At 39.1% G+C, this 26,244-nt stretch overlaps 1 pseudogene; it reads right to left on the reverse strand.

The window, feature by feature from the left end:
• Positions 1-900: 900 nt before the first annotated feature.
• LOC124085012 (E3 ubiquitin-protein ligase SH3RF1-like) lies at positions 901-14,676 on the reverse strand (annotated as a pseudogene).
• Positions 14,677-26,244: the final 11,568 nt, after the last annotated feature.

Raw genomic sequence — 26,244 nt, forward strand, 5'->3', positions numbered from 1 at the left:
CAGTGCTGACAGGTGTGGGAGCCTGGCCCAAGGTAGGCCTGGGACCAACTGCCATAAGAAGGCCCCAAGCACCGCTCAGGCCATACACAGAACCACCTTCAACCACAGGCAGAGTTCAAACATGGCCAAGATTGGCCTCCCTGACCTGAGCAGGAGCCCGGGCAAGGGGAGGCCCTGTTTCATCCCACCACCAGCAGAACCCCACCAGAGCTCCAGCTCTGCCAAATCCAACTCTATGTCCTGGCAGGAGATGAATCCCAAGCTCAGGGTAGCCCAAGTGGATCCAGTCACCATGAGACTGGCACCAAAGCTCAGGCTCCGCCCATGAATGACTCCACCAACTGACCCACAGTCACCAAAGTTCAGCCCCAGCCCAGATCAGCAGTGTGACAGGTGTGGGAGCCTGGCCCAAGGTAGGCCTGGGACCAACTGCCATAAGAAGGCCTCTAGCAGAGCTCAGCCCCCACATAGAACAGCTTCCCCCCACTGGCAGACACCTTCTGAAGCTCAGGCTCTTCTCAGATCAGCCTAAGTCCACCTGCGTGGGAGCCCGGGCATAGGTAGGCACACTCCCATCCCGCCAGTGTCCGACCCCCGCTGGAGCTTAGACTCGGCCCAATACCACCTCTATCTATGGTCAGATGCCTACCGGAGCTCAGGCCCGGGCCAGGACTCCCTCTGCTCACTTGCTGACACCTGCTGGAGTTCGGACTCAGCCCAGATTATCCTAGTACACCTGTGGGAGTCCAGATACAGGGTAGTAGGCCTGAGTTCATCCCGCCACTGCTAGATAGCAGGTGGAGCTTAGGCTTGGCTCAGGATTGCCTCAATGACCTGCATGGGAACCCTGGCAAGGGTAGGACTGGTTCCATCCCACCACCTGCACACCTCCACTGGAGCTCAAGGTTTGCCCGGGAGCCAGGCGGCAGGGAAGGCCCTGGTTCTACGTGCCACCACCTGATGTCTGTGGTTCTTAGGCTCGGCCCAGGACTGCTTCTCCTCATTGCCAGACATCTTTGAGAGCTCAGGATCGCCCCAATCTGCCAGGACGACCTGCAGTGGAAGCGCGGGCACAGGATAGCCACAGGTCCATTCCGCCACCAGCCAACTACTGAGGGAGCTGACGCCCAGATCTGATGCACCTGGCCGAACTCTCCTGAGCTGATGCTCAGGGTAAGCCCAGGACCATCCCGCCACTGGCTGACCTCTTCTGGAGCTCGGGCTCTCCCCAGATCAGCCTATTCCAACTGCGTGGGAGTCCTTACCTAGGGTAGGCCTGAGTCCATCAAGCCACCAGCAGACCCTCACCACATTTGAGGCTCAACCCAGAACTGCCTCAGTCCACTGGAAGACACTTCCGGAGCTCAGGCAGGGCCAGGACTGTATACACCCAATAGCAGACTCTCAATGAAGCTCAGGTCTGGCCAGATCCTCCTCGTGGATCTTCATGGCTGCTGGAACCCTAATTAGGTATGGGTCCATCCCACCAGGGGAAACCCCCCAGGAGCTTATGAATAAATAAATAGCTAAAACAATAAAGGAAGGAAGAAAAAAAGAAAGAAAACTAGCTTATTCATATTCTTAATTTTATTCGCAATTACTTTCAGTACGACTTCATGGATTGACTCTATTCTTCAATGCAAGGGACTTACTTATATTACCTAAGCTTGATTTGGGTGGCCCAAATGTTATCCATGTAAAAATAAAACATTAGGCAAGGAAGAAGAAGATGGCGGTGAATGGAGTGAGACACCCCTGTGTACCGCGTCACTGCGCAGGTAATTAGTGAGTTTAGAACCGCCGGAAGCTATCTTGTTTGGAATGTCCAGCAAAATTGGAGTGCACTGAAACCTAGAGGAAGAATTTCAACACTGGAGGATCAGTTATTGCGGCTCAATTGCGAGTGAACCGTGTGCCCCGAGATTCAGGCTGATTGATCAGAAGCTCGCCAGCAGCCGGAGCCTGCTCCATCCATGTGCCAGCAAAGCAGAGAAATGATTCTACAGATTCTGTGGGGTCCTGCTAACTGTGCACTCACAGTGCTCCAGGCTGAGTTCTGAGATTGAGACGGGGGAGAGAAATGGTCCAGATCTGCCTTCCACACCAGACACCCCACAGAGGAAGCCAGCCGCCACCATATTGGGGAGCTGATGTCACCATCACCAGCTTCTGACAGATCAGATCCCATCGCAGCAAGTTCAGTGATAGAACAGGTGTGTGACATTCAGCCCTTCTCCCATACAGAGGGGAAATCGCATTAAATCTCTCCCCGGCTTTCCGTGGGCATGAATATCAGAGTGGGCATGAATATCAGAGGCGTGGGGAAAGGTAAAGACACCTGACCTCCAACTCCCACCTCCCACCAGGGGCAAAAAGGAAACCAGCTCTGGGGGGAGTGGCTATTGGAGGGAATGGAAAGAATAGGGGGCCGATTCCCAATTCCTGCACTCCACATCTAGGAAACTGCAGGCCCAGAGTGTAGCTTGAACTGTGGAGAGGTACCACACTGGGGAAGGCCTGGCTGGCGGGAGAAGCGAGGAGGCTAGAGGCCAGGAACAACCCTAAGTGAATAGGATTGGAGAGACACCAGGTGGGGGAGGGGGGAGCCACCTCATATGGATTGTTTCCTACAGCCCGAGGGCAAAATCTTGCTCCTGAAAGCACAGCTCCACCTACTGGAAGTGAAGAAAATAGAAGCCTAACGGTGCATTTTTTCTTAATTGTAATTTTTATTTTACTTATTTTATTATTATTTTTTATCATTTCTCTTTTCTTTTCTATTTTTTTCTCTTTCTTTCTTCTCTCCCTCTCTCTTTCTTGGTTTTCTTCCTTACCTTTTCCCTATCTTTCCTCCCAAGCATGACCACTCCGATTACCTGTAATTTACTAAATGCAAATAGATGAATGTTACCAGAGAGTCTATAGTCCGCCTAAGCCCTTAACTACCCCCAAGTACTCCTGTCTATTCTCTTGTTAATATCTTCCTGCATTTGAGTAACCCCCCCAAAGAAGCTAAGGTATACTAACCTCCATACCATCACATCTCCCGACCTTAACATAAAATCCTAAGTTCAAACTTCAATTCTCTATATGACATCAAAATCTGTAGGCCTTTAATGAAACTAATGAATTTACTTTAAATCAAACGTCTCTAAACATTGTCTCCCAATACAAAGGAGAGATCTCGGAGCTATACAAAACCAAAACAAATTTATAGGAGAAAATAATAACACAGCAGTCAAACAGAGCTGGAAAGAAACATGAGCACCATGAAAAAAGGAAGAAAAGTAACACAAACAATGCAGGACAGCTTAAATTTACAGGAGATGCTATATGCATCAGAAAAATGGTCAAATAAAGAACTCAAGGCATACCTGACTCAGATGGAATGGAATCTTAAAGAGATCATTAGACAGCAAATGCAAGCAATGAAAGAACACCTCCACAATGAATTACACAAACAAATTAAAAAAGCAAATGAACAACTCTACAGGGATATAGAGGTTATAATAAAAAACCAAACAGAGATCCTAGAAATGAAGGAAAGTATAAACCAAATTTAAAAAATCAAATGAAAGTATCACCAGTAGAGTAGACCAAGTAGAAGTCAGAACATCAGACAATGAAGACAAAATATATCATCTCGAAAAGAGTCTAGTCAACCCTGGGGAGGAAGGAGGGAGTCCTCTTTGTCTTCACTCTGTACAAAAGGAAAAGACTCATGGAAACAAAGGGCTATTAAAGTAGTGTTTGTTCTTTTATTGTGTGGCAACAGTGGTTCATTATCTAGATTTAACCCAGAGTTCAAGTTGTGGTAGCATTTAAAGATCCATTAATAACAAGTCTAATTTAAAAATGTCACATATAGAGCTTCAATTAAGCTGTATTTATTAATTTAATACTTATTACTTTAGTCTGCAAAGATTGATTAAACATGATCTCTGCCTATTTCTTGACAGTTGTTTTTGTGTCCCTAAATTATACTCTAGGATTATTTAGCATATCATTTTTTTTTACAAATCATTGCTATACAATAAAATGACAATTTGTTCAGAAGTTTCACTGAAAATCCCCCATAAATTTTCATCTAAGGTGATTTATAATATTCAGATATTTAATGTTAAAATATAAGATTGCCTGATTGTTCCATAAATTAAATCCCTAAATATATAAAGATGATGATTTAAAATTGAAATAACATAGCAGAGTCTCTTGACTTTTCAAAAAGTAGTTACCTTATATTATGAATCCCTTCCTTTTAACTTATTTTTAATTGCAGAATGTGAACAAGAGTTTTATTTTCATGGACTTAGGATCCTCAGGTTGACCTCAATAACTTGGGATGTTACAGGTATGTCAGATATGGAAACTTGAGGAATCAGGACTCAGCCAGAAGGTCATACAACACAGCAGATGTGTTCTGTAAATGTGTTGAAGTCAAGTGCATGGAAGAAGGAAATTATAGATTCATATTAACATAAAATCTGGTCTGTTCACAGTATTATCTTTAGTTTAAAAGAGGATTCATTTATCCAATGGTTCAGAGCAGTGAGATCTTCATTTTTATTAGACTTTTTCTTATTTATAAATTGCTTCTTCTAAAACCATCTTCAGTCAAATCATCTTTCTTCATTATATTTCACATCCAAAAATATTCACAGAACAAAACAACTCTTACTGCTGTTTGTTTCAGCTCCTGTGTTAGCCAGGGGGGGGGGGTTCTTTCCATATATACAATCTGACACCTCAGAAACTGGCGCCTACACAATGCACAAGACACAGGCTGCTTTCCATCAATTAAAATTTAAGGATTTTTTTTGCTAGTGTCATCTTTAAATTAGAGAATAATAGGTGGGAGGAAATGCAAGAATGCAGCATAGTTGCATTTCTAGGGCTCTCCTGAAGAGAGCATATTCAAAACTAATGGCTCGTTAGTTTTCATTAATCAACCAACATCTATCTGATAGATAAAAGTGTTCTGAACTTGTTATGATGTAATGGATAAACAAATTTCTAGTCTTTTGGGATTACCTTAATTATGAATCATCTTTGTCTGCAATTTGCAACTTCATTTGTATGGTTTCTCTGCTGTATGAATTCTCTGATGTTGAATAAAATGTGATCTTCAAATAAATGCTTTGCCACATTCTTTACATTTGTATGGTTTCTCTCCAGTATGAATACTCTGGAGTTGGATAAGGTATGATCTTCAATTAAAAGCTTTGCCACATTCTTTACATTTATATGGTTTCTCTCCAGTATGAATTTTCTGGTGTCTACTATGGCATGATTTTGGTAAAATCTTTGCCACATTCTTTACATTTGAATGGTTTTTCTCCATTATGAATACTCTGGTGTTGAGTAATACTTGCAGTTTTATATAAAATGCTTTCACATTCCTTATATTTGTAATTCTTTTCATGAACATGAAAACTTGGATGGATGAATTTTGAGTATGAATTAAAAAGTTCTCACTTTTATCTTTGTAAATCTTTTTAAAATGATCACCCAGATGTTTCCTTTTCTTAAAAATTTTTTGCAAAAAAATATTTTATGTTTTGCTTTCCTGAAAATTCTAGGTTTTGATGAGAAGACATACCCACAAACCAGGTTTCTATAAACCTCTAACATCACATCACCATATAAAGCCTGCTAAGCTGGGTCCAGGCATTTCCACTTTTCTTCAGAAAAATCAATGACCACATCCCTGAATGTCAATGGTTCCTTTCAAAGTTTCCACTAAATCCAACACTGGAGATAAAGACATTTCTCTGCTTTCAGGGTTCTGTATGTTTTGACCTGATATTTTTCAGCACCTGTGTAGCACAGATACCTGGAGGTCCTGATCCAGAAGAGGAAGCATAGAAAAAGATTCAAACAATGGTGGGCTCCAGAAACAAAGGGAACAGAAGATTGTGGAAGCCCACCTTCTTACAGCAATATGCAACTTCAATGGTCAAATTACAATTTGTGGCCAGAGTAGATGACTTTGGGCAAAATGTATATTTTTTTAAAGGATCCATGAACACTTCATGACCTTCTTTTTCTTAAATGGCTTGCAGAACATTATATGAAGTTTTTTCCAGATATGAATCCATAGACTTTACCTATAATCTGTAAGGAAAGCCAGCCTTGTAGTAGAAAAAAAATTGACCTATTTATAACTTCAAAAACCTGCTTACTCTTGAAAATCAAATTATATATTCTGGGGCAGGGGCTGAAGTTTCTTTCATTTTATTTTTCCTTTCTTTTTCTTTTTTTTTTATTATAAAACACCATCAAAACTAAAAACTTGTCATTGGTACAATCTGTGTACATAATTCTATGTAATTTTATCACATGCAAATTCCTGTAACCAGCACTATAATCAAGACAGACTCTTTGGGCTGGGGATGTGGCTCAAGTGGTAGCGTGCTCGCCTGGCATGCGTGCAGCCCGGGTTTGATCCTCAGCACCACATACAGAGATGTTGTGTCTGCCGAGAACTAAAAAATAAAAAACATTAAAAAAAATTCTCTCTCTCTCTCTCTTTAAAAAAAAAAAAAGACAGACTCATCTATCATAATGAAGATCCTTCCTTTGAAACCCCTTTATAATCATATCCATTCCTTGCTACCATTCCTAATCGCTGAAAACCATTAATTTGTTTTAAATCTGCATATTTTTTATTTTTATTTTTTTTAATTTTTTATTGTTGGCTGTTCAAAACATTACATAGTTCTTGATATATCATATTTCACACTTTGATTCAAGTGGGTTATGAGCTCCCATTTTTACCCCATATACAAATTGCAGAATTACATCAGTTACACATCCATTGATTTACATATTGCCATACTAGTGTCTGTTGTGTTCTACTGCCTTTCCTATCCTCTACTATCCCCCCTCCCCTCCCCTCCCCTCCCCTTTTCTCTCTCTGTCCCCTCTACTGACATTCATTTGTCCCCCTTGTATTATTTTTCCCTTTCCCCTCACTTCCTCTTGTATGTACTTTTGTATAACTCTGAGGGTCTCCTTCCATTTCCATGCAATTTCCCTTCTCTCTCCCTTTCCCTCCCACCTCTCATCCCTGTTTTATGTTAATCTTCTTCTCATGCTCTTCGACCCTACTCTGTTCTTAGTTACTCTCCTTATATCAAAGAAGACATTTGGCATTTGTTTTTTAGGGATTGGCTAGCTTCACTTAGCATAATCTGCTCTAATGCCATCCATTTCCCTGTAAATTCTATGATTTTGTCATTTTTTAATGCAGAGTAATACTCCATTGTGTATAAATGCCACATTTTTTTAATCCATTCATCTATTGAGGGGCATCTAGGTTGGTTCCACAGTCTTGCTATTGTGAATTGTGCTGCTATGAACATTGATGTAGCAGTGTCCCTGTAGCATGCTCTTTTTAGGTCTTTAGGGAATAGACCGAGAAGGGGAATAGCTGGGTCAAATGGTGGCTCCATTCCCAGCTTTCCAAGAAATCTCCATACTGCTTTCCAAATTGGCTGCACCAATTTGCAGTCCCACCAGCAATGTACAAGTGTACCCTTTTCCCCACATCCTCACCAGCACTTGTTGTTGTTTGACTTCATAATGGCTGCCAATCTAACTGGAGTGAGATGGTATCGTAGGGTGGTTTTGATTTGCATTTCTCTGACTGCTAGAGATGGTGAGCATTTTTTCATGTACTTGTTGATTGATTGTATGTCCTCCCCTGAGAAGTGTCTGTTCAGGTCCTTGGCCCATTTGTTGATTGGGTTGTTTGTTCTCTTATTGTCTAATTTTTTGAGTTCTTTGTATACTCTGGATATTAGGGCTCTATCTGAAGTGTGAGGAGTAAAGATTTGTTCCCAGGATGTAGGCTCTCTATTTACCTCTCTTATTGTTTATTTTGCTGAGAAAAACCTTTTTAGTTTGAGTAAGTCCCATTTGTTGATTCTAGTTATTAACTTTTGTGCTATGGGTGTCCTATTGAGGAATTTGGAGCCCGACCCCACAGTATGTAGATCGTAGCCAACTTTTTCTTCTATCAGACGGCATGTCTCTGATTTGATATCAAGCTCCTTGGTCCATTTTGAATTAACTTTTGTGCATGGCGAGAGAAAGGGATTCAGTTTCATTTTGTTGCATATGGATTTCCAGTTTTCCCAGCACCATTTGTTGAAGATGCTATCCTTCCTCCATTGCATGCTTTTAGCCCCTTTATCAAATATAAGGTAGTTGTAGATTTGTGGATTGGTTTCTGTGTCCTCTATTCTGTACCATTGGTCCACCCGCCTGTTTTGGTACCAGTACCATGCTGTTTTTGTTACTATTGCTCTGTAGTATAGTTTGAAGTCTGGTATCGCTATACCGCCTGATTCACACTTCCTGCTTAGAGTTGTTTTTGCTATTCTGGGTCTTTTATTTTTCCATATGAATTTCATGATTGCTTTCTCTATTTCTACAAGAAATCCCGTTGGGATTTTGATTGGCATTGCATTAAACCTATAGAGAACTTTTGGTAATATCGCCATTTTGATGATGTTAGTTCTGCCTATCCATGAACAGGGTATATTTTTCCATCTTCTAAGATCTTCTTCTATTTCTCTCTTTAGGGTTCTGTAGTTTTCATTGTATAAGTCTTTCACCTCTTTTGTTAGGTTGATTCCCAAGTATGTTATTTTTTTTGAAGATATTGTGAATGGAGTGGTTGTCCTCATTTCCATTTCAGAGGATTTGTTGCTGATATACAGGAATGCCTTTGATTTATGCGTGTTGATTTTATATCCTGCCACTTTGCTGAATTCATTTATTAGCTCTAATAGTTTCTTTGTAGACCCTTTTGGGTCTGCTAGGTATAGAATCATGTCATCTGCAAATAGTGATAATTTAAGTTCTTCTTTTCCTATTTTGATGCCTTTAATTTCTTTCGTCTGTCTAATTGCTCTGGCCAGTGTTTCGAGAACTATGTTGAACATAAGTGGAGAGAGAGGGCATCCCTGTCTTGTTCCAGATTTTAGAGGGAATGCCTTCAATTTTTCTCCATTCAGAATGATGCTAGCCTGAGGCTTAGCATAGATTGCTTTTACAATATTGAGGTATGTTCCTGTTATCCCTAGTTTTTCTAGAGTTTTGAACATAAAGGGATGCTGTACTTTGTCGAATGCTTTTTCCGCATCTATGGAGATGATCATATGGTTCTTATTTTTAAGTCTATTGATGTGGTGAATAACATTTATTGATTTCCGTATATTGAACCAGCCTTGCATCCCAGGGATGAATCCTACTTGATCATGATGCACAATTTTTTTGATATGTTTTTGTATCCGAGTGGCCAGAATTTTATTGAGGATTTTTGCATCTAGGTTCATTAGAGATATTGGTCTGTAGTTTTCTTTCTTTGAAGTGTCTTTGTCTGGTTTAGGTATCAGGGTGATGTTGGCCTCGTAGAATGAATTTGGAAGTTCTCCCTCTTTTTCTATTTCCTGAAGTAGCTTGAAAAGTATTGGTATTAGTTCCTCTTTAAAGGTTTTGTAAAACTCTGCTGTATACCCATCCGGTCCTGGGCTTTTCTTAGTTGGTAGTCTTTTGATGGTTTCTTCTATTTCCTCAATTGATATTGGTCTGTTTAGGTTGTCTATATCCTCCTGACTCAATCTGGGCAGATCATATGACTTAAGAAATTTATCGATGCCTTCACTATCTTCTAATTTATTGGAGTATAAGGATTCAAAATAATTTCTGATTATCTTCTGTATATCTGAAGTGTCTGTTGTGATATTGCCTTTTTCATCCCGTATGCTAGTAATTTCAGTTCTCTCTCTTCTTCTCTTCATTAGCATGGCTAAGGGTCTGTCGATTTTGTTTATTTTTTCAAAGAACCAACTTTTAGTTTTGTCAATTTTTTCAATTGTTTCTTTTGTTTCAATTTCATTAATTTCAGCTCTGATTTTAATTATTTCTTGCCTTCTACTTCTTTTGCTGTTGTTTTGCTCTTCTTTTTCTAGGATTTTGAGATGAAGTATGAGATCATTTATTTGTTGGTTTTTTCTTTTTTTAAGGAATGAACTCCACGCAATGAATTTTCCTCTTAGAACTGCTTTCAATGTGTCCCATAGATTCCGATATGTTGTGTCAGTGTTTTCATTAATCTCTAAGAATTTTTTAATTTCGTCCTTGATGTCTTCTATAACCCATTGATCATTCAGTAACCTATTGTTCATTCTCCAAGTGATGTATTCTTTTTCCTTCCTTCTTTTATCATTGATTTTCAGTTCCATTCCATTATGATCAGATAGGATGCATGGTATTATCTCTACTCCTTTGTGTTGTCTAAGAGTTGCCCTGTGACATAATATATGATCTATTTTTGAGAAGGATCCATGTGCTGCTGAGAAAAAAGTGTAACTGCTTGATGTTGGGTGGTATATTCTATATATGTCAATTAAGTCTAGGTTATTAATTGTATTATTGAGTTCTATAGTTTCCTTATTCAACTTTTGTTTGGAAGATCTGTCCAGTGGTGAGAGAGGTGTGTTGAAGTCTCCCATGATTATTGTATGGTGGTCTATTAGACTCTTGAACTTGAGAAGAGTTTGTTTGATGAACATAGCTGCACCATTGTTTGGGGCATATATATTTATGATTGTTATGTCTTGTTGGTGTATGGTTCCCTTAAGCAGTATGTAGTGTCCCTCTTTATCCCTTTTGATTAACTTTGGCTTGAAATCTATTTTATTTGATATGAGTATGGACACTCCTGCTTGTTTCCGAAGTCCATATGAGTGATATGATTTTTCCCAACCTTTCACCTTCAGCCTATGTATGTCTTTTCCTATCAAATGCATCTCCTGTAGGCAGCATATTGTTGGGTCTTGTTTTGTGATCCATTCTACTAGCCTGTGTCTCTTGATTGGTGAGTTTAAGCCATTAACATTTAAGGTTATTATTGAGATATGGGTTGTTCTTCCAGCCATATTTGTTTATTTATGTTACTAAACATGGTTTGTTTTCCTCTTTGATTATTTTTCCCCCCTTTACTGTCCTACCTCCCACTGTTGGTTTTCATTGTTATTTTCCATTTCCTCTTCCTGTAATGTTTTGCCAAGGATGTTTAGAAGAGATGGTTTTCTAGCTGCAAATTCTTTTAACTTTTGTTTATCGTGGAAGGTTTTAATTTCATCTTCCATCCTGAAGCTTAATTTCACTGGAAACACAATTCTTGGTTGGAACCCATTTTCTTTCAGTGTTTGAAATATGTTATTCCAGGATCTTCTAGCTTTCAGAGTCTGTGTTGAAAGATCAGCTGTTATCCTGATTGGCTTACCCCTAAATGTGATCTGCTTCCTTTCTCTTGTAGCTTTTAAAATTCTCTCCTTATTCTGTATGTTGGGCATCTTCATTATAATGTGTCTAGGTGTGGGTCTCTTATGATTTTGCACATTCGGCATCCTGTAGGCTTCTAGGATTTGGGATTCTGTCTCATTCTTCAAGTCTGGGAAGTTTTCTCGTATTATTTCATTGAATAGATTGCTCATTCCTTTGGTTTGAAACTGCGTCCCTTCCTGTATCCCAATGACTCTTAAATTTGGTCTCTTGATGTTATCCCATATTTCTTGGATGTTCTGCTCATGGTTTCTTAACAGTCTTGCTGAGCTGTCTATGTTCTTTTCAAGTTGAAATACTTTATCTTCATTGTCTGATGTTCTATCTTCTAAGTGTTCTACTCTGCTGGTAGTATTCTCAATTGAGTTTTTAAGTTGGTTTATTGCTTCCTGCATTTCTAGGATTTCTGTTTGTTTTTTATAACCTCTATCTCCCTGTATAGTTGATCTTTTGCTTCTTGGATTTGTTTATGTAATTCATTGTTGAAGTGATCTTTCATTGTCTGATTTTGCTGTCTGATGTCTTCCTTGAGACTCCAGATCATCTGAAGCATGTATATCCTGAATTCTTTATCTGACATTCCATCTGCTGCAGCTATTACCTCTTCTAAAGTTGAGTTGACCTGCATTGCTTGTGGTCCTTTCTTTCCTTGTCTCTTCATACTGTTCGCGTTCCTTTCTACTTGGTGAAACTGTTGTGCTATTGAATTTTCCCCCTATATATTTATATTGGTCTTGTATAGTTGCAAAGTCTCCCTCGCAGGCCGGGTGGTGGCTCTGCCCCTCCTCCAATTGGGGCAATGTGCCTACCACGCCGGCAGGCCACTGGGCCTGCTCTGCCGGTTGGTAGCAGGTCCGCCTACCTTGCAGGCGCAGGCGGTGGCTCTTTCCCTCTGCGGGCCGCTAGGCTTGTTCTGTTGGTGGTCGCAGTTCTGCCTACTTTGCAGGCGCAGGCAGTGGCACTGCCCCTCTTCAGGCCTCTGGGGCTGTTCTGCCAGTGGGTCACAGGTCCGCCTACATTGCAGGTGCAGGGGGCGGGGCGGCTCTACCCTTCCTCAGGCCACTGGGCCTGTTCTGTCTGTTGGTTGCAGGTCTGGCCTGTTCTGATGGTGGTCACAGTTCCGTCTACCTTGCAGGTGCGGGGGGAGGGGGCGGCTCTGCCTCTCAGCAGGCTGCTGCTCCTCTTCTGCTGGTGGGTTGCAGGCCTGCCTACCTTGCAGGAGTGATTGGAAGCTCTGCCCCTCCGCGGGCCACTGGGCCTTTTCTGTCGGTGGTCACAGTTCCGCCTACCTGGCAGGCGCGGGGGGTGGGGGGCGGCTCTGCCCCTCAGCAGGCCACTGGGCCTGCTCTGTGGGTGGTCACAGTTCCCTCTACCTTGCCGGCACAGGGGGAGGGGGCGGCTCTGCCTCTCAGCAGGCCTCTGCTCCTCTTCTGCCGGTGGGTCGCAGGCCCAGCTACCTTGCAGGAGTGATTGGAAGCTCTGTCCCGCCGCGGGCCACTGGGCCTTTTCTGTTGGTGGTCACAGTTCCGCCTACCTGGCAGGCACAAGGGATGGGGGGCGGCTCTGCCTCTCAGCAGGCCGGTGCTCCTCTTCTTCAGGTGGGTTGCAGGCCCGCCTACCTTGCATGAGTGATTGGAAGCTCTCTCCTTTCTTTTTCTTAACTAGGCTAATATTCTTCCAGTACTTAAGAATGGCTGGTAAGAAAATCATAGATACCTAAACTTCTCTGGATACCTGGAATCATTGGTTTGCTAAAGTCAGCCCACATTTATTTATGAGAATAGTTTTTTATAAATTTTGCAAATCATTGTTAAATCCAACCATTATTAAAAATTAAGTAGATCATATAAAAATCAGGAATAATTAATACTCAAAATTCATCATTTCCTAATTACTTTTACCATACTATGATCCCAGCTTCTGAGATGATTTATACCTGCTTAAATTTTGGCATTAACATATGTTAATTAATATATACATTTGGAATTAATATATACATTTCCACAAAATTGACAGCTAGAATTTGTAATGAGATAGCATCAAATCTGTAGATAAATTTGGGGAGAACTAACATCTTCATAATATTCAATCTTCTCACCTGTGAGCAGTGGATTCTGCCATGATACTGGGTCCCATTCCAGCAGAAGCAGCACAGCACCTGGCAAGATAGAGGTGAGAGGACAGTGTTAGCCAGGAGAAGGGGGTGCTAGAAAGGGAGGATTCATAGTTGCATGTGTACCTAGAGAGGGGACATCAAACAAGAAAGTGAATGAGGGGCCAGTTGTCCCTGGGCTGCTAGGGTGTGGGGTCACAATGAACGTGACAGTACTCACATGAATCTGAGAAGGGACACAGAAGGAAAGTCCAGACAGTTCTCTGATCCTTGTGGCAGATGAAGACAGGAGGGCTGATCTCCATGGACTGGCAGTTCTGGGATGTGTGAGAGGACTTGTTTGCTATGGTGAGGGAAGTGAAGGAGTTGTGATTTTTGGTATTGTTCTTGGTGTAGAATTGCTTTTGGGCAGTGCTGCTCTGGGCTGTTGCTGAGGTACATTCTTCAGCATCAACTTCTGGCATAGGAGGCTATCCCATTCTGTCAGTTGCTTAGCAGTCAAATTAAACTCAATATAGGAAATCAGAAATATTCCTATTTTGTCTGCCAACTTTCCTTCAGCACAGCTTACATCCACTCTCTGGATCACAGTCAGAACATCATCCTTAACAAATGGAAGGAAGTCATTATCTGCTACTTTTTTTTTGTCTTTCACTTCAAAGTCATAAAGTGCTTTGCACTGAGGTGGGGGCTGAGGCAATGGTTTAATAATCTGCACTAAGTTGGTTGGGGAAAAAGCCATGGATCCCATTGACTTACCCTGTGGAGCCAGTTTTTATCAATGTGTCCTCAAAAAAATGATGATGTCATATTTGCTGAATTTAAAGTCTCCAGGGTCCTTTCCTTCATAGTTATGTAATGCTTGAGGACATGGTAACAGGTATACCCATCACTGGGGCCTCCAGGCTTGCACCTGAGGCTGCCATCCACACTGGGATTTCTCCAGATCTTTTGCACTACAGTTAGCCAAAAAACCTCCACCAGCTAGGTTTCCAAGGCCTCTGCTTGATGCCATACAGAAGCCTGACCAGCAGGATGTTACCTGGAAGCTCATAATGGGAGCCAACAAGAGTCCTCTACTTGGGACAACTGAGGGAACCTAAGATCCCAGAAAACATCCTTTGTAAAACCTGTGCTGGCAAAGCAAGACTTTTGCAGAAGCACCCAGGATACTCCAAAAGATCCAAGGAGGCAGATTCATCCATCTTGATGTACTCTAGTGAGAAAAATCTTTAGCAAAGTTCATAGTTGTGTGCAGCTCTTAAAATTATTCATGTAACATCCATGTCATATTTTGCTCTTATGCCTTGGCTCCTCCTTCTTGTTCTTGTTCCCCCCAGTGGTGGCCATGGCCAATGCAGATTCCACCCAGCCTTGCCTGCTGCTCCCTATGTCTCTGAAGCAGGTGCTGCAGCCCCTGGAGACTCTTCTCTGCTGCCCCCCTGTCTGCGAAGACACATTACAGGTATCACCACCTCCCACTTGCCCAGCCTTAAATGTTATTTTTTAAGTCAACAGAATACTTGATGGATTAGAAACCAACACATGAGAGATGGAATAGTCCAAATTTCTATCCTGGCTTGAATATTTTGTGACTTTGTGACTTTTGAGGAGTGACCTAACTTCTCTGCTTTCTTTTTCTCTGGTGGTAGTAGTAGTCCCTGTCATAGGGAACCACAGGAACTACAGACAAAGCTCCAATGCAGTGCAAGTCATGATACACACTCAAGACATGGCAGCTATTGTTACCCTGAGTTTAATAATGTATGAAACAAGAGCAGTAATGACAGTGTCTTGTGGTGATGGGCAGCTGACAGTGCAGAGGTAGCGAGGACCTTCACTCTTTCTGTGAAGCAGCTGAAGGACAGACACCAAGGTAGATGGGGCCTGGATGCTTGACACTGGTGACATATTCATACCTCTCCCTTTTTTCTTGCAGAATGTCCCCAAGGACCTGTTCATCTACACCTTTTGGCTGGAGCAGTCCCTCTTGTTGCAGACCCTGCAGGAGATGCTGGCTAACATGGTGGAGAAGTTGGAAGGGGCAAGTACACTTTAGACTGGAGTATTTTAATGTGTTCAACTGCTATGGGATGGTGGCTCTTACAGGTATTGGAAATTGTATTTGTGGAGATAAGTCAATGAATTTCACTTGTGACTCCCTTGGGGTTGACCTTCTGCTTTACCTAGCACCCCTTAGATCTTTAACTTGAAAATCGAAGTCCAATGTGATCTATGTGGCTGCCTGTTGTGCTCATGGAAACAGCCTTTCTTGGGCATCTGTGTGTCTCCCTGCATCTTCACAGCTCTGATCAGTTGTTTTGTACATGGCTCTTTGTTATTAACCATTATTTATTGTAAAATATCTTTAACTGTGTGGTTATGTTCTAAGCTGTTGTTTGGCGAATACAATTTCATGGCACTGTTACATGCTTTAGGTAATGAAATCACAGTGATATGGCTTTAGTAAATTGTAAATTTGCAAATAGCTAATCATTTTCTTTTGAAAATTAAGACTTTTATTTCTGTCTTCAAATGCAGATATTTTCCTTCAAAAAATCTATGATGATTTTAATTATTTTCCATGTGACAAGCTCTTACTGACTGGGTAGTACCCATTTGTAACTAATTCATACAGTTTAGAGTTAAGCAGAAGGATAAATGGTCACCCTTTGGGGTCTTCTCTATATTTTTTTGAAGATCAGAAACACTTTATTATACTTTGTGTAATGAACTATATTTAAACAAAATAATGGCATGATTACATTACTCATACATATGGCAACACACACAAAAGTTTAAATAAACCAAATCTGCAAAGTTTCAGTTTACTTGAATTAAGTTGGATTGAGATAATTTGTGACCCTAATTTGAGACATTCCTATTTGTACTGATTTCTAATCTTGTTTCTATAACAAATATGAACTCTTTTTTTTTCTTTGAAATAGTTTAGTATCAGTGTCTACATTAGAATATCCACACAGACCTTAATTTTCCCCCTAGACTTTAAAATTACATTAATATTTTCTTGCCCAGTACCCCAAATGTTCAAAAACTGGGACCTTTTTTCTTCAGATATTTATTATAAAAATTTCAAACAGCAGAGAAATTTTTAGGAAGAGTAAAATAGGCGCCACATACCCACCACCTAGTTTCTAGAGTTGTTAATATTTCCCCTGATTAACTTCATCTATCCTCTGACAACCATCTCATTTGTTGAACTTTTTCAATGTAAGTTGCATCATTATGGCCCTTCATCCTTAAATAGCTTAACATGCATCTCCTAAAAATAAGAAGACTCACCTGCATAGCACAATGTTATTATGTCACCCAAGAAAGTAGCAACAATATCCTAAAGCTATCTAACATCAGGTCAAATTAAAATTTTCCCAGGGGGTGAGTTTTCTACTTCTACCCTTTCTTCTATACATTTTGATAACATTCTTTTATAAAGAAAGGTTTTAGCCTTAAATTAAACATAAAATTTAGTTGCCTTTAAATAGTCAAATTAAAGCCCCGATTTTTTCCCAAGTTTTAATAATAGCAATATTAATAAAAGAAAATAATTATATGAAACAAAGGAGAAATTATATGTACATCCAATGGGTTTTCATGTAACCAGACAAAAAGTAATACAAATTTAATTTAATTAAAATCTTAACAAACGACATAGAAGCTATCAACATTATTGTCTTCTTAAGCTGAACTAGGCAGTGAGAACAATCCACCTACAGGTGATCTAAACCAAAAAAACAAACTGACATTAAATTTTCTTCTACATTGATAGATGTTATATGTTATTGTCCACATTTGAAGTGAAAAAAAAAAAAACAGAATTTCAAAGTTCATCAACCCAATAAGTATTTCAAATCTATGTGAAGGTATTATTTATCTAAACTTAAAAAATGTTCTTTTTAGATACACATGACATTAGAGTGTATTTTGACATAGTATGCATTCATGGAGTATAACTTATTCTAATTAGGATTCCATTCTTGTGGTTGTATGTGATGTGGAGTGAAACTGGTCATATATTCATATATGAACATAAGAAAGTTATGTCTGATTCACTCCACTGTCTTTCCAATTCCCATCCTCCTCTCTTTCCTTCATTCCCCTTTGTCTAATCCAATAAATGTCTGTTTTAACCCCTGTACTCTTATTATGTGTTAGCATCCACATATCAGAGAGATCATTTGGACTTGGCTTTTTGGGACTGAACGCCCCAATTCTTAACCTGTATTTCTTACTATCAGAGATATACTTCAGGAGTTTGGTGAGCCTCTTAATGCTATGTACATATATATGTACATTTTCTTGGAGGAGGTCCATGTTAGGCCCAGATTCTTAAGACTGGTGTTGTGATTTCCCAAAACATTAAGAACTATTATTATTTGTTTTTTGTTTTGTTTTGTTTTAATTAGTTACACATGACACTACAATGATCTTGACATATACATTTGAATCAGATGGGATATAATTTCTCATTTTTTTGAGTGTACAGGTTGCAGAATTACATTAGTCATGCAGTCACGTATATACCCACAGCAATAATAATGTCTATTTTATTCTGCTGTCCTTCCATTCCCCCCTTCCCCTCCCCTCCCCTTCCATCAGTTCTCTCTACCCAATATAATGTGACACAATTCTTTTTTCCCCTTCATATCATCATACCTGTATTCTCTATAAAGAAGGGGGTCTCCTTCTCTCTTCCATACAATTCCTCTTCTCCCTCCCTTTCCCTCCCACCCCTCTTCCCTATCTAGAGGTAATTTTCTTCTCATGCTCTTCCTCCCTACCCCATTTTGATTCACCTCCCTTATATCAGAGAAGACATTTGGAATTTGTTTTTTTTTTGGAATTGGCTAACTTCACTTAGCATAATCTGCTCTAATGCCATCCATTTCCTTGCAAATGCTATGATCTTGTTATTTTTTAGTGCTGAGTAATATTCCATCATTATGAATGCCACATTTTTTTTATCCATTCATCCATTGAAGGGCATCTAGGTTGGCTCCACAGTCTAGCTATTGTGAATTATGCTGCTATAAACATTGATGTGGCTATGTCCCTGTAGTATGCCATTTTTAGGTCTTTTGAGTATAGTCCGAGAAGAACAATAGCTGGGTCCAATGGTAGCTCCATTCCCAGTTTTCCAAGGAATCTCCATACTGCTTTCCAAATTGGCTGCACCAATTTGCAGTCCCACCAGCAATGTATGAGTGTACCTTTTCCCCCACATCCTTGCCAACACTTGTTGTTTGACTTCATAATGGCTGCCATTCTTACTGGAGTGAGATGATATCTTATAGTAGTTTTAATTTGCATTTCTCTGATTGCTAGAGATGGTGATCATTTTTTCGTGTATTTTTTGATTGATTGTATATCCTCTAATGAGAAGTATCTGTTCTGGTCCTTGGCCCATTTGTTGATTGGATTATTTGTTTTTTTGTTGTTTAACTTTTTTGAGTTCTTTGTATACCCTAGAGATTAGAGCTCTATCTGATGTGTGAGGGGTAAAAATTTGTTCCCAGGATGTAGGCTCCATATTCACTTCACATATTATTTCTCTTGCTGAGAAAAAACTTTTTAGTTTGAATTTGTCCCATTTGTTGATTCATGGTTTTAATTCTTGTGCTATAGGTGTCTTATTAAGGAACTTGGGGCCTAACCCCATGTGATGGAGATTAGAGCCTACTTTTTCTTTTATTAGATGCAGAGTCTCTGGTTAGATTCCTAGATCCTTGATCCATTTTGAGTTAACTTTTGTGCATGGTGAGATATGGGGATTCAATTTCATTTTGTTACATATGGATTTCCAGTTCTCCAAGCATCATTTGTTGAAGATGCTATCCTTTCTCCATTGCATGTTTTTAGCACCTTTGTCTAATATAAGGTAGTTGTAATTTTTTGGGTTGGTCTCTGTGTCCTCTATACTGTACCATTGGTCTACCAGCCTGTTTTGGTGCCAGTACCATGCTGTTTTTGTTACTATTGCTCTGTAGTATAGTTTAAGATCTGGAATAGTGATACCTCCTGTTTCACTCTTCCTGCTTAGAATTGCTTTAGCTATTCTGGGTCTCTTATTTTTCCAGATGAATTTCATAATTGCTTTTTCTATTTCTGCAAGGAATGCCATTGGGATTTTGATCTGAATTGCGTTGAATCTGTAGAGTGCTTTTGGTAATATGGCCATTTTAATAATATTAATTCTGCCTATCCATGAGCAAGGTATATCTTTCCATCTTCTAAGGTCTTCTTCTATTTATTTCTTTAGGGTTCTATAGTTTTCATTGTATAGATCTTTCACCTATTTTGTTAAGTTGATTTTCAAGTTTTTTTTTTTTGAGAGTATTGTGAATCAGGTAGTTTTCCTCATTTTCATTTCAGAGGATTTGTCATGGATATACAAGAATGCCTTTTGATTTATGGGTGTTGATTTTATATCCTGTCACTTTGCTGAATTCATTTACTAATTCTAGAAGTTTCTTGGTAGAACCTTTTGGGTCTGCTAGGTATAGGATTATATCATTGGCAAATAGTGCTAGTTTAAGTTCTTGCTTTCCAATATTTATGCCTTTAATTTCATTTGTCTGTCCAATTGTTCTGGCTAGTGTTTCAAGAACTATGTTGAATAGAAGTGGTGAGAGAGGGCATCCCTGTCTTGTTCCAGATTTAGAGGGAATGTCTTCAATTTTTCTCGATTTAGAATGATGCTGGCCTGAGACTTAGAGTAGATAGCTTTTACAATGTTGAGGTAAGTTCCTGTTATCCCTAGTTTTTCTAATGCTTTAAACATAAAGAAGTGCTGTATTTTGTCAAATGCTTTTTCTGTGTCTATCAAGATGATCACATGGTTCTTATCTTTAAGTCTATTGATGTGGTGAATTACATTTATTGATTTCCATATGCTGAACCAGCCTTGCATCCCAGGGATGAAACCCACTTGATCATTATGCATGATCTTTGTGATGTGTTTTTGTATCAAATTTGCCAGAATTTTATTGAGGATTTTTGCATCTATATTCATTAGAGATATTGGTCTGAAATTTTCCTTCTTTGAAGTGTCTTTGCCTGGTTTTGGAATCAGGGTGATATTGGCCTCATAGAATAAATTTGGAAATATCCCTCTTTTTCTATTTCCTGAAATAGATTGAAGAGTATTGGTATTAGTTTTTCTTTAAGGGTCTTGTAAAACTCTGCTGTATATCCATCCAGTCCTGGGCTTTTCTTGTTTGGTAATCTTTTGATTGCTTCTTCTATTTCCTCACATGTTATTGGCCTGTTTAAATTGTGTATATCTTCCTGATTCAATCTGGGCAGATCATATGACTTAAGGAATTTATCAATGCCTTCACTATCTTCTATTTTATTGGAGTATAAGGTTTCAAAATAATTTCTAATTATCTTCTGTATTTCTGTAGTGTCTGTTGTAATATTGCCTTTTTCATCCTGTATGCTAGTAATTTGGGTTCTCTCTCTTCTCCTCATTAGCTTGGCTAAGGGTCTGTCAATCTTATTTATTGTTTCAAAGCACCATCTTTTAGTTTTGTCAATTTTTCAGTTGTTTCTTTTGTTTCAATTTCATTGATTTCAGCTCTGATTTTAGTTATTTCTTGCCTTCTACTGCATTTGCTGCTGATTTGCTCTTCTTCTTCTAGGGCTTTGAGATGTAGTGTGAGATCATTTATTTGTTGGCTTTTTCTTTTCTTGAGGAATGAACTCCATGCAATTAATTTTCCTCTTAATATTGCTTTCATAGTGTCCCATAGATTTTGATATGTTGTGTCTGTGTTTTCATTTATTTCTAAGAATTTTTTAATTTTCTCATTCATGTCTTCTGTAACCCATTGTTCATTCAGTAGCCTATTGTTCATTCTCCAAGTGATGTAGGAATTTTTCTACCTTATTTTATCATTGATTTCCAATTTCACTCCATTATGATTGGATAAAATGCATGGTAATATCTCTACTCCTTTATATTTGCTAAGAGTTGCCCTATGGCATAATATATGGTCTATTTTTGAGAAGGATCCATGTGCTGATGAGAAAAAAGTGTGTGCACTTGATTTTGGTTGATATATTCTATATATATCAATTTAGTCTAAGTTATTAATTGTGTTATTTTGATCTATACTTTCTTTATTCAACTTTTGTTTGGAACATCTGTCCAGTTGTGAGAGAGGTGTGTTACAGTAACCCATGATTACTGTGTTGTGATCTATTTGTCTCTTGAACTTGAGAAGGGTTTGTTTGATGAACATAGCTGCACCATTGTTTGGGGCATATATATTAGTGATTGTTATGTCTTGTTGGTGAATGGTTCCCTTTAGCAGTATGTAGTGTCCTTCTTTATCTCTTTTGATTAACTTTGACTTGAAGTCTATTTTATTTGATATGACTATGGACACCCCTGATTGCTTCCAAGGTCCATGTGAGTAGTATGATTTTTCCCAACCTTTCACCTTCAGTCTGTGTATGTCTTTTTCTATCAGATGAGTCTCCTGTAGGCAGAATATTGTTGGATCTTTTTTTTTTAATCCAGTCTACTAGCCTATGTCTTTTGATTGGTGAGTTTAAGCCATTAACATTTAGGGTTACTATTGAGATATGGTTTGTACTTCCAGCCATGTTTGTTTATTTTTGTTATTTAACTTTATTTGTTTTTCCTCTTTGATTAGTTTTTCTCCTTACTGTACTACTTCTCACTGTTGATTTTTGTTGTTGTTTTTCATTTCCTCTTTGTGTAATGTTTTGCCCAAGATGCTTTGCAGAGCTGGTTTTCTAGCTGTGAATTCTTTTAACTTTTGTTTATCATGGAAGATTTTTATTTCATTGTCAAACCTGAAGCTTAATTTTTCTGGATACAAGATTCTTGGTTGGAACCCATTAGCTTTCAACATTTGAAATACATTGTTTCAGGATCTTCTAGCTTTCAGCATCTGTGATGAAAAAATCAGCTGTTAACCTAATGGTTTCCACCTAAATGTAATCTGCCTCCTTTCTCTTGTAGTTTTCAAAATTCTCTCCTTGTTCTGTATGTTGGATATTTTCATTATAATGTGACTTGGTGTGGGTCTTTTGTGGTTTTGTACATTTGGCATCCTGTAGGTTTCTAGGATTTGGATTTCCATTTTATTCTTCATGTCTGGAAAGTTTTCTAAAATTATTTTATTGAACAGATTGCTCATTACTTTGATTTGGACCTCCATACCTTCCTCTATCCCAATAACTCTTAAATTTGGTCTTTTTATGGTATCTCAGATTTCTTGGATGTTCTGCTCATGGTTTCTTATCAGCTTTTCTGAATTGTTTAGGCTCTTTTTGAGATGATATATTTTGTCTTCATTGTCTGATGTTCTGACTTCTAATTGGTCTACTCTACTGATGATGCTCTCATTTAAGTTTTTAAATTTGGTTTATAATTTCCTTCATTTCCAGGATTTCTGTTTGTTTGTTTTTTGTTTGTTTGTTTGTTTAACCTTTATCTCCCTGTAGAGTTGATCTTTTGCTTCTTGGATTTGTTTATGTAATTTATTGTCAAAGTGATCTTTCATTGTCATTGTCTAAGATCTTCCTTGAGACTCCAGATCAACTGAAGCATGTATATCTTGAAATCTTTATCTGACATTTTTTCTTCTGCAGCTAACAACTCCTCTATTGTTGAGTTGTCTTGCATTGTTTGTGTTCCTTTTCCCCCTTGTTTTTTCATGATGCTCACATTTCTTTCCAGCTCTGTGTGACTGCTGTGTTATTATTTACTCCTATAAATTTTTGTTGTTTTTGTATATCTCCAAGGTCTCTCCTTTGTGATGGGAGATAATGTCTAGAGATGTTGGGTTCAATTGTAATTTAAAATAAATTCATTAGCTTCATAAAAGGCATACAGCTTCTTATGGTTTATAGAGAACTGAGGGTCAGAAGTAGGACTTTATGTTTAGGAGGAAAGATGTGCAGATATGGGGGTTAGTATATCTTAGCTACTTTGGAGGAGAGCTCTAATGAAGGAGGTTATTAACAGGAGAATAGAAAGGAGCAAATTGGGGTAGCTAAGTACTTGGGAAGACTATAAGAAGCATATAAACATTCACCTATTTGCATTTAGTATATTACATGTAGTTGAAATAGTAATGCTTGGGAGGTTGGGAGAGGAAGAGAAGAGGGAAGAAAAATAAAAAGAAAAGAAGAAAAAAGTGAAAGAAAAAAATTAGAAAAGAAAAATGCACTCTTAGAGTTCTGTTTTCTTCTTTACCAGTAGATGGTGTTGTGCATTCCAGATTGAGTCTCTGCCCTCATGATGTAGGAAGAAATCCATGTGGGGTGGCTCTCCCTCCCCTGCCGGGAGCTTCTCCAATCCCAGTCTCTTTAAGTTGCTCCCAGCCTCTATCCCCCTCACTTCTCCTGCTCACGAGGCCCCAGTCACTGGGACTCCTCCCCACAGCCCTGGAATTACTCTGGGCGTGTCACACCATGGTCACCCAGTGCTCATGATCAGCTGAATGCTCTTTGTTGGGAACTCACCAAGTCATCACTGTTGATCTATCACTAATCTCACTGTCCGTGAGATCCACCCAAAGCTATGAGGTAGATTTTCCGTTTCTGCATAGGGGTGTCTGGTGAGGGGGAGGGAACAGAGTTGTATCTCCACTAAGTCCAAACTTCCATCCTTGGTCTGATGCCCCCTGGAGATGCAAATCACAGTCTAGCACATTCTATCTCCAAAGGATCTGAAACTCTGTGTCTCTAAGCTGACAGAACTCCGGAGCCTTCAATTCCGCTGGCCAGTTTCCACGCATGGAACAACTTGGAGTTTCACATGTTCTGGACTGCGTTTGTGACCAGCCCTTGTTTATAATCCTGTCACAGGCTCCATGAAGTTTAAATTCATGGGTGAGGGTTCCTATGAGGGGGAGCGTCTGTCCACCAACTTGGGATCATGTAACGAGTTCTCCTCTAATCCGCCATCTTCTTTCTCTATAATTTTTTAGGGGCATTCTAAGTGTTGCACTGTTGTGTAGTTTAATAAATTCAAACATTTCCAGGAAAGAACCAAAAATTTTCTTTGTCATTAATGATCTCTGTATAGCTTTTATGGTTGAATCGTTTTTCTTGTTAGGATGAGTAAAGAGATTAATAATACATGGTTCCAAAGAAATGAGTGATTAATTGTGCTGTAACATATAGTTTTGCACCATCCACGAGCAAATCCTCTATCTCTATAGTTTAAAAAATTGTAATGTCACAGCTTAGAACTTTAATCAGGCTGTGTATAAATTCTAAATTAAATTCTAACATACATAATTTGATGAAAATCTACTATAGGAAAGAGATGCATTTCATGGAGCTGGATCTTACTTTCAGCTGCTAATATTTTTTAGGTAGAAAACACTGTCAAATAGCTCAAGGGAAAAGTGTCTAAAATTTTAGTGGGGGAGAAAGATTTTTACTTAAGAAGAAGTTTTGATGATACCCAGGAGTGGTATTCAAAGTATTTTATAACTGCCTTGGCATACGTGGCAGCAAATCAGAATGGATCCAAGCCACAGTGCTCAAGGTTGCGGTGGTCTGTGTGATTGGGGGGGGGGGTCCTGCAGGACCCCTGGGGTGATTCATTGATGTTTACCAAGAGGAATATTTTTTCCACTGTAACAATCATTTTAATCATGAGAGCATTTTCTGGTTATATTTGATCCATAGATGCTTCTGGAACTCATAGGGATCATCTTTCAGACTCCCTGGGTGCCCATAGTATCTCTCCTTGAGTCTTCTGATGTCTCCTTCAAACTCCTTATGGTACTATGATGGTGAATCCTTTTGTCAAGCTAATTGACATGTCTCAGTTATATATCTCTACTGTGTATAATAAGTTATACACAGTAGATTCTCTGGAATGAGGATTCCCATTTCCTAGGGTAATGTGTCAGAAAGGAAACACTAGTCTTTTTATTTGGTGGTAGTGGAAGGTACCAGGGATTTAACTCAATGTTGCTAGACCACTGAGCCACATCCTTAGCCCTAGTTTGTATTTTATTTAGAGACAGGGTCTCACTGAGTTGCTCAGCACCTTGCTTTTTGCTGAAGCTGGCTTTGAACTCATGATCCTCCTATCTCAGCCTCCTGAGCCACTGGGATTACAGGCATTCGCAACCACACCCAGTTCACCAGTTTCTAATTATAGGATGCTACTGATTTTCTACAACACAATGCTTGCATGTTTCAAAGAAAAATTTTTGAGTACTAGAATTTTGGTAGAAAATGATATTACAAGTTTAGGGAAAGTGCACATATTGCTGTTCCTGAACTCTGTAAGTGTTCAGGAAACACGTGGGGGTACTGCAACTGTCATCATCATCTCTGGTGATCTGGGGAATGGTGACATGAATGGTGCAAAATTTTCTCACATTTAAATAAGTGGTAAGACCAGGTGCCCATGTCTCAGAATGGAAAGTCTCAAAAGTAATTACCCCAGACTTCACTTTTTTAGCTGGGTGTGGTTTGGTATCTTATTACTATTTGATGTGCTATCATAGTTTCTGTACCATTTGAAAATCCTATAACCCTTCAAAGAAAAATGATTTTTAAGAATCCTCACTTTTTATTCTTTCTACTAAGAAATGGAAAAAGGAGAATGGGAAGGAATTGAACAGCATTTGATGTCTTTTTTGTTTGTCCCTTTATGATGGGAATAACTCTGTTATAGTGAATATTATTATTATTATTATTATTATTATTACAAAAGTGTTATTGACTTGCATGATCAGATGAGTAAAAGG

The sequence above is a fragment of the Marmota monax genome, unplaced genomic scaffold (assembly GCF_021218885.2).
Source record: "Marmota monax isolate L192 unplaced genomic scaffold, Marmota_monax_Labrador192_F-V1.1 WCK01_AAM20220418_F8-fsc00090, whole genome shotgun sequence".
In the NCBI taxonomy this organism is placed as follows: Eukaryota; Metazoa; Chordata; class Mammalia; order Rodentia; family Sciuridae; genus Marmota; species Marmota monax.